The 7822-nt window shown below is 30.4% G+C and overlaps 1 long non-coding RNA gene across 1 annotated transcript; it reads right to left on the bottom strand.

The window, feature by feature from the left end:
• Positions 1-3101: 3101 nt before the first annotated feature.
• Positions 3102-4103, bottom strand: LOC123296734. The gene is made up of 3 exons (XR_006535193.1): positions 4080-4103; positions 3373-3545; positions 3102-3222 (listed from the first exon to the last, which is right to left on the bottom strand). It is a non-coding gene; the product is annotated as an uncharacterized LOC123296734 (long non-coding RNA).
• Positions 4104-7822: the final 3719 nt, after the last annotated feature.

Below are 7822 nucleotides of genomic sequence, written 5' to 3'. Positions count from 1 at the left end.
TAAAATAATACATTGATCTTTTATACTTGTTTACTTTGAACCAGTTATATTGACTTCTGTTTTCAATGTAGTTCACTTATTATGTTTTTTTATTGTATTTTAATAATCGATAAGTATAAGAAAAATATGATAAACGATCAAAAGGCTAAAAACATGTAAAGAGAGTCAACCATGTACCATTTATATTATTTTATTTCTCGTGTTTTTTATCATTCAAAGAACACTCCTTAAAATTTTAAAAGGATTGTTTTATTGACTGTTGTGGATGCTTCATTTCATATTCATTGAATTTACAATATTTCTGAAATGTTTGAAAGTGCTTCACACATTTTAAACTTGTATTTTGTTTTGAGAACAATGTGATTATCTATGCATATTATAAAACAATTTTCAGCGTCATGCAGATAATTTTTTCCGGATGGTTTTCATGCATAGTAATCCTTATCGTAAATTGTGTAAATAATTAAATTTTCGTTAATATTGCAATAATTAAGCCACGCACCGAATTCTAGAATTGTATTTATCAATGACTGTAATATATCCAATGGGTAACAACTAATATAAAATAAAAAAAGCATCAGTTATGCCAGTGGTAGTTCTGTCACGTGGTATTCATGTAGCCAGGTGACGATCAAAAGCATGGTGACCACCAAACCAGAATTTTCTACACCTAACTGAAAAATTATTAAGTCGCTCAACGCGACTTAAGATGATTTTAATAATACATCAAATATTATACGCTATAAATATTTACGTTATAAATTTCAATCTTGCATGAGACACCCATAGATAATTTTATATACTTTTTTACTCTCAAGTTTTTTTGAGTAACAAAGAATCCGTGACCTAGAAAAGGAAATCTTAAATAACAAATAAACTTTCCCGTTTTATTGACCATATCTAAGTAGGTCTTTTGTATTTACAACCAATTTTAAACAGGAACAGTAAAGTACAAATAAAGGAAGAGTAAATATGGCATTCTAAATATGAATATTAAACCACAAATATGATAATTTTGTAAAGATAAAGAAAATGGTCATTTTATTGTTTATATGAATTATACTTACATGTACAGACTGATGTATGAGATTTGTAACAGACTTTGGGGGAGACTTTGGTTAACCATTTTAAGAAAAACAAGTGAAAATAAACAATTGACTGAGTTAATTGTTGAAATACCATGCATAGTCAGTGTTGATTTCTTTATCACATCACACATACAAACATGTGACACATACATAACTGATAATCAAGTATAGTACATATTATAAAATTTCCGCCTAATTGGCGTCCTCACGGGTAAACAGTGATGTTTACGAAAAAATGTTTCAAAAGTTGTTTAATTTTTGATAAGGAACATTTTTTACAACTAAATTTTTGTTCTATCTCTAATGGTTTACAAGATGGGTCCTACGGACCCAAGACCCAATTGACCTATGATGCTCATTTACGAACTTGATCTCATTTTTTACGTCCTGAGTACGCTGTAAAAATTTCAGCTCGATATCTTTCTTCGTTTTTGAGTTATCGTGTCCACAGACGGACGGACAACCGGAAATGGACTAATTAGGTGATTTTATGAACACCTATAACAAAATTTTTTTCCTAGCATCATTATTTTTAAGCGTTACAAACTTGGAACTAAACTTAATATACTATGTATATTTATTATCTGTGTGCAAAACTTTTTATACTTTTTTTTTTATTTACTCTAAACTTTCTTGAATGTCACTCTTTAAATTTATAAAATGAATCCGTTGAATTTATCATGCTAATGGATCACCCTACTCTCTGCACATACTCTGGATAAAATTCTATGTAGAAGCATAATGTTTAATCTGTTTATCTTTTTGATAAACAGTCAAGTATATATAGTAAATGCAAAGTACAATTTATTATACCCAAGCCATTTGTACTTTACTGATATTGTAATAATAATAATCATATTTGATACCCACAACTTACAATAATAAAAAGTAACTTTTATATTTATTCGTAATAATATAAACAAAAATGGAGGAAGAGAATAACTCTTTCAAAAGATATTATTATATGGTACGATTACCTACTTCCAAATAATATGGTATGGTTTATTTAACCGTCCGGTCAACGAGTACTCGGGTATCCATTTCAGTTTCCAAGGTAGAATTTATGAACTTCTCTTATACAAAAATGTATGATCGCTCGGATCCCCAGAATAAAAGTAGTCTGACACTCATTTTTTGTCAAATTTTTTGGTAAATAATCTCATTCATTTTAATTCAATGACCGAGTACTCACGAAGATAATTATGGATGAAAGCCGGATTTATACACTCTGAAGAAACTATTTATCAAAGTATTTAGGTAATTTTTTTTTTGCAACGATTTTCACAAAGCGAGGTTGTGATACAATGATAAGATTTTTGATGGCTGCTAAGCAAAATAAATTTCACGTCAGTTCCATGGAATAAAGATTCTATGAAGAGATGCCTAATGACAAGACACGATTTTCCAGTGAACAGATGAGTAATGGCTTTTTATTTCTATACACATACCCCGACTAGAAATTTTTTCGTGATCCTTACCAGGGCCGGACCGGGCATACCCGATCTGGACCAGATAAGGTGTGTAACGCAGATGATGTACCTGGACCCGATCAGGAAAGCCTTGTCGGGACCCGATCAGGAAAACCTTATCGGGACCAGATCAGGTAAACTTTATCAAGACCAGATCAGGAAAACCTTATCGGGGCCCGATCAGGAAAACCTTATCTGGACCAGATAAGGTGTGTAACGCAGATGATGTATCTGGACCCGATCAGGAAATCCTTGTCGGGACCCAATCAGGAGAACTTTATCGGGACCAGATTCAGAATTCCTAATCGGGTCCAAATCAATCATCTGCGTTACATACCTTGGCTAATCCAAATCCGGTATGCCCGGTCCGGTCCCTTTAAGAAACACGAATCTTTATTCTTGTAAAAATTATTACACTATTATTATTATTGTAATTAAAAATATTATTTATTATATATTAAAAATTGTTTACACAGCAAAAAAAAAAATAATTTTTAAAAAAGTGAACAAAAAAAAGTAATTTTTTTATTTTCTTGTTTTTTTTATCCTGGCTACTCTGTGGCCATCCCAATCTTTAGCATTATTTAGCACTGACGATAATGCTTGATGCAATTTGGTGTCAGGAATAATATCTTGATTTTTTTGGGATTTTTGTCTTACAGCAACTAAAATAAAAAATTTTAATTAATTATGTACGTAATTAAATAAGTAATAAAAAAATAATAATTATAATTATGTATAAAATAATAACATATGATTAAGAAATAATTAATTAGTTATCAACGAGAGTAATCCTGCAATATAAAATAACTTACATCCTTTTTATACAAGTGAAAAAATTTGTATCTTTGAAAATTTTTTTGTTTTGAGTTGCTTTTACCGCCACAAACGGCAGTGCTACGTCTCTTGATATATATGCTCCAATAATATTACCCATGTTACGAGTAATGGTATTTTTTCCATCAAGACAATAGTATAAACGTTTATTCTGGAAAAGAAAATTTATTTTAATGCTAATTATTTATTTTAGTTATCTGTTTTATCTTATTTTAATAGATCTTTCTTATATTTATAAAATCAATATCTCCTCAAAATTTCTAACTTCTCTCATTAGCGATTTTGGCTGGGCATCGATATATCAGTTGCGACATTGGCTATTCCTCCTCCAGATTATTTCCCCCAACTTAAATATTTCTGATTTTAAATAATACTGCTACATTTTTTATATGTAATTCCGACCCCTTAGGAGAGTGTAAAACCACATTTAGCAATCAAAAAAGAGGAATTGTGCTACCGGCGTAATAAAATTTTCGGATTTTTTCAGTTCAATTCAAAAACAATGAGCTTCTGGCATTAGTTGCTAATATCATTTGGAAAATAAACTAAATTTGGAACAATTTAAGCCGACCCACAGTTCCGTATGTCTAATACTTTTTGGGATATGATGCTTGAAAAATTTAAAAAGATAAAATCAAACACACAAAGATTATAGTGAATTAATAACTTAATATTTTATACTAACCTTGTATGATTTACGTAATTAAACTTAAAAACGAAACTTTAAACACAACACAAATTTATAAATAACCTAATTGTTTCATTTACTCAGTTTTTTTTATCAAACTTATAAATTTCACTTATAATTTTAATAAAAATTATCTTGTTAACTAGTTAATGCACATTTGTTAACTAGTTGAATTATATTTGTTAATTATTCGTCGGGTTTAATTAATTAAACTTAAAGACCGCATGGATTTCATGATTTTTATTCAATGTCATTATATACCTAACCTCATTCTATATATTATGTCTTATTCATATGCCTGATCTACACACCTACATATCATCATATTCATGCCTGAGATACATTCATGCCTGACACTTGCAACATGCTTTGCAAGTACATATATACGTAATTCCAAAAAATATATACATTTAAAGTAAACATACGAATACTTGCAAATAAACAGGTTTGTGCTTGAATATATAAATGTTCTAAACAAAAATAATATATTCACTTGAAGTGACCACATGTTTGACTTTCCTTTCCAAAATATAATCTATCCAAAAAGGACAAGATTCAATTTTGCTTATATTACAAATTGATAATATTTATATTTCTTCAGGTGACAATAATATTACAATTACTGGGCAAACACTAAAAAAGAGAAAACCAATTTACAACTATCCATGTTCATCAGAATCATTAAATATGTGGAAAGTGACTAGAAGAGATTCCAATATTATCACTTGTTCATTAACTAACATTGAGAAAAAAATGATTTGTATTGACTTAAGTACAAATCAAAAAGAAAAATTGTATGTAATTCCTTTACTTCATACATGAAACACTCGCATAAAACATATTGTATTATGTTGACTATGACATTTAATATCATAGCATACTTTGTTATTAAGTTATGTCATTATAATTAAATATATGCATTAAATTTTTTTTGTGTATTTTTCAAATTTATGAACATGATATGTAATCCTAAGTTTATGATATCGATGTAACTTAAAAAAACGTTTATTTATCAAACATTAAATTTATTATTATTACTATTATTATTATTTCACCAGACCAATTATATTGAACGATTAGATTCATTAAAATTTATATGAAAAATATTTTGAATTGAATTAAATTATCATTTATTCCATTATAGAAAAATTGCATGATGTGAAACATGTCATATACTTGATAATCTTTTATATTATGATAACTGTATCTAGTCCTGATTCGGTCCTGATGCAGTATGCCTTACCATACTTGATTAAATTTTACATCAGGCTTTCCTCATCTGGCCCAGATCTGGTCCTGATGCAGTATGCCTTACGATACTCGATTAAACTATACATCAGGCTATCCTCATCTGGTCCAGACCTGGTCCTGATGCAGTATGCCTTACCATACTTGATAAAATTTTAGATCAGGCTATCCTCATCTGGTCCAGACCTGGTCATGATGCAGTATGCCTTACCATACTTGATAAAATTTTAGATCAGGCTATCCTCATCTGATCCAGACCTGGTCATGATGCAGTATGCCTTACCATACTTGATTAAATTTTACATCAGGCTATCCTCATCTGGTCCAGAGCTGGTCCTGATGCAGTTTGCCTTACCATACTTGATTAAATTTTACATCAGGCAATCAACATCTGGTCCAGACCTGGTCCTGATGCAGTATGCCTTACCATACTTGATTAAATTTTACATCAGGCTTTCCTCATCTGGTCCAGATCTGGTCCTGAAGCAGTATGCCTTACGATACTCGATTAAACTTTACATCAGGCTATCCTCATCTGGTCCAGACCTGGTCCTGATGCAGTATGACTTACCATACTTGATTAAATTTTACATCAGGCTTTCCTCATCTGGTCCAGATCTGGTCCTGATGCAGTATGCCTTACGATACTCGATTAAACTTTACATCAGGCTATCCTCATCTGGTCCAGACCTGGTCCTGATGCAGTATGCCTTACCATACTTGATTAAATTTTACATCAGGCTTTCCTCATCTGGTCCAGATGTGGTCCTGATGCAGTATGCCTTACGATATTCGATTAAACTTTACATCAGGCTATCCTCATCTGGTCCAGACCTGGTCCTGATGCAGTATGCCTTACCATACTTGATTAAATTTTACATCAGGCTTTCCTCATCTGGTCCAGATCTGGTCCTGATGCAGTATGCCGTACGATACTCGATTAAACTTTACATCAGGCTATCCTCATCTGGCCCAGACCTGGTCCTGATGCAGTATGCCTTACCAGACTTGATTATATTTAACATCAGGCTATCCTCATCTGGTCCAGATCTGGTCCTGATAAGGCTTACCGGATATGGCAAGCCTTATTCTATCCTGATCCGGCCCAGATACATGATCTGGTTGAACCTTACTTACTTTCTACTCGGGACGATGTCAATACTTAAAGAAGAGTAAACTGCTTAGTATTTTAATTTCTTTTCTTGGCTTTAAAAGAATCCTTGCTTATTTTTCTTGCAACCGGTGTATATGTTAAGAAAATATAAAAATGCATTTAGAAATGCCAGAGGGTAGCTTCAAACGATTATAAAGTTTTTCTTTTATTATGTATCTTTTTATCTATATATAAACATTATTAAGCTTTTGTTTCGTTTCATAAACTGACCAGAGAATGAAAGAAAATCTTTTCATGAACGAATGATAAATAATTCTTTAAAAAATGTTAGTAGGATTTCATGGTAAAGAGTAGTTTCCAGGCAGTTTGATAAAAATTTGTAATTTTTTTTATAAAGAATCTGCATGAGCAGAAAAGTAGTATCTCGAAAAAGCTTGATAAACGCGTTTTCTATCGCAAATCATGCCATACATTTTTAAAGCAACTAAAAATATTTTTAAATTGTATATTTATTACAATTTTAAAATAATTTCATTAATAAATTTAAATTGTATAGGTTATGTTAATACTATTCATTTATATGAAAATTTTTGCAAGCAATAATGTGAAATGAATATGTGAAAAGTTGGTCTCCTATACCTCTTTATACAAATTTATAAAAAAAGGTGTGATACTACCTGAAAGGACTCTGACCTCTATCTCAAAACTGTTTTTGAATAGGTTAACACAAATATGTACGACATATTCTATTCAAATTTATTTTTAGGTTTTTTCATTATACCGTGTTTCAGGAAAATATGAAACCGATACATTCCAAATTATAAAATTTAAGTCAGTTCCATCTAAAAGAAAGATTTGAAATAGAAAAAAAATGAAACAGATTTTTTTAACAAATTCCATCACTGGTATTTCTTTATCGTTTTTCAAGAATCTAAATTATTAGAGGAAAATTATCGAATACGAATTCTATTTATATTTTTCTAAAAGAGAAACAAAAACATTTTTATTTACGTACAAAATGGACTGAAGTACTTAAACTTAGAATTGATTGTGTTTTATAAAACATAACCAAAGCCTTCTTTTTGGGGTAATATTACCAAACCGTATTGTTATGTTATTACCGTCAATATTATGGGCCAATGAATATACACGGCTTTTCAAAGCAAGATAACCCAAATATACTTTGAAAAACAGTATATCTTAGCTAACTTTTGCTTAAAACAACTAATACCATGACTTAGAATGTAAATATTCATTTTATAAAACATGTTCAAAAACCGTATAAAAGTATCACTTTTGTCCATAGTAGCTCTATTTGAGAAGCAAAAATTTTTTATTAACTGAGATACAGTTCCTTTACTTCGTTACATAGATGGTA

Source organism: Chrysoperla carnea, chromosome 3, assembly GCF_905475395.1.
Source record: "Chrysoperla carnea chromosome 3, inChrCarn1.1, whole genome shotgun sequence".
NCBI classification, from domain to species: domain Eukaryota; kingdom Metazoa; phylum Arthropoda; class Insecta; order Neuroptera; family Chrysopidae; genus Chrysoperla; species Chrysoperla carnea.
This window is presented reverse-complemented; position numbering and strand designations above follow the sequence as displayed.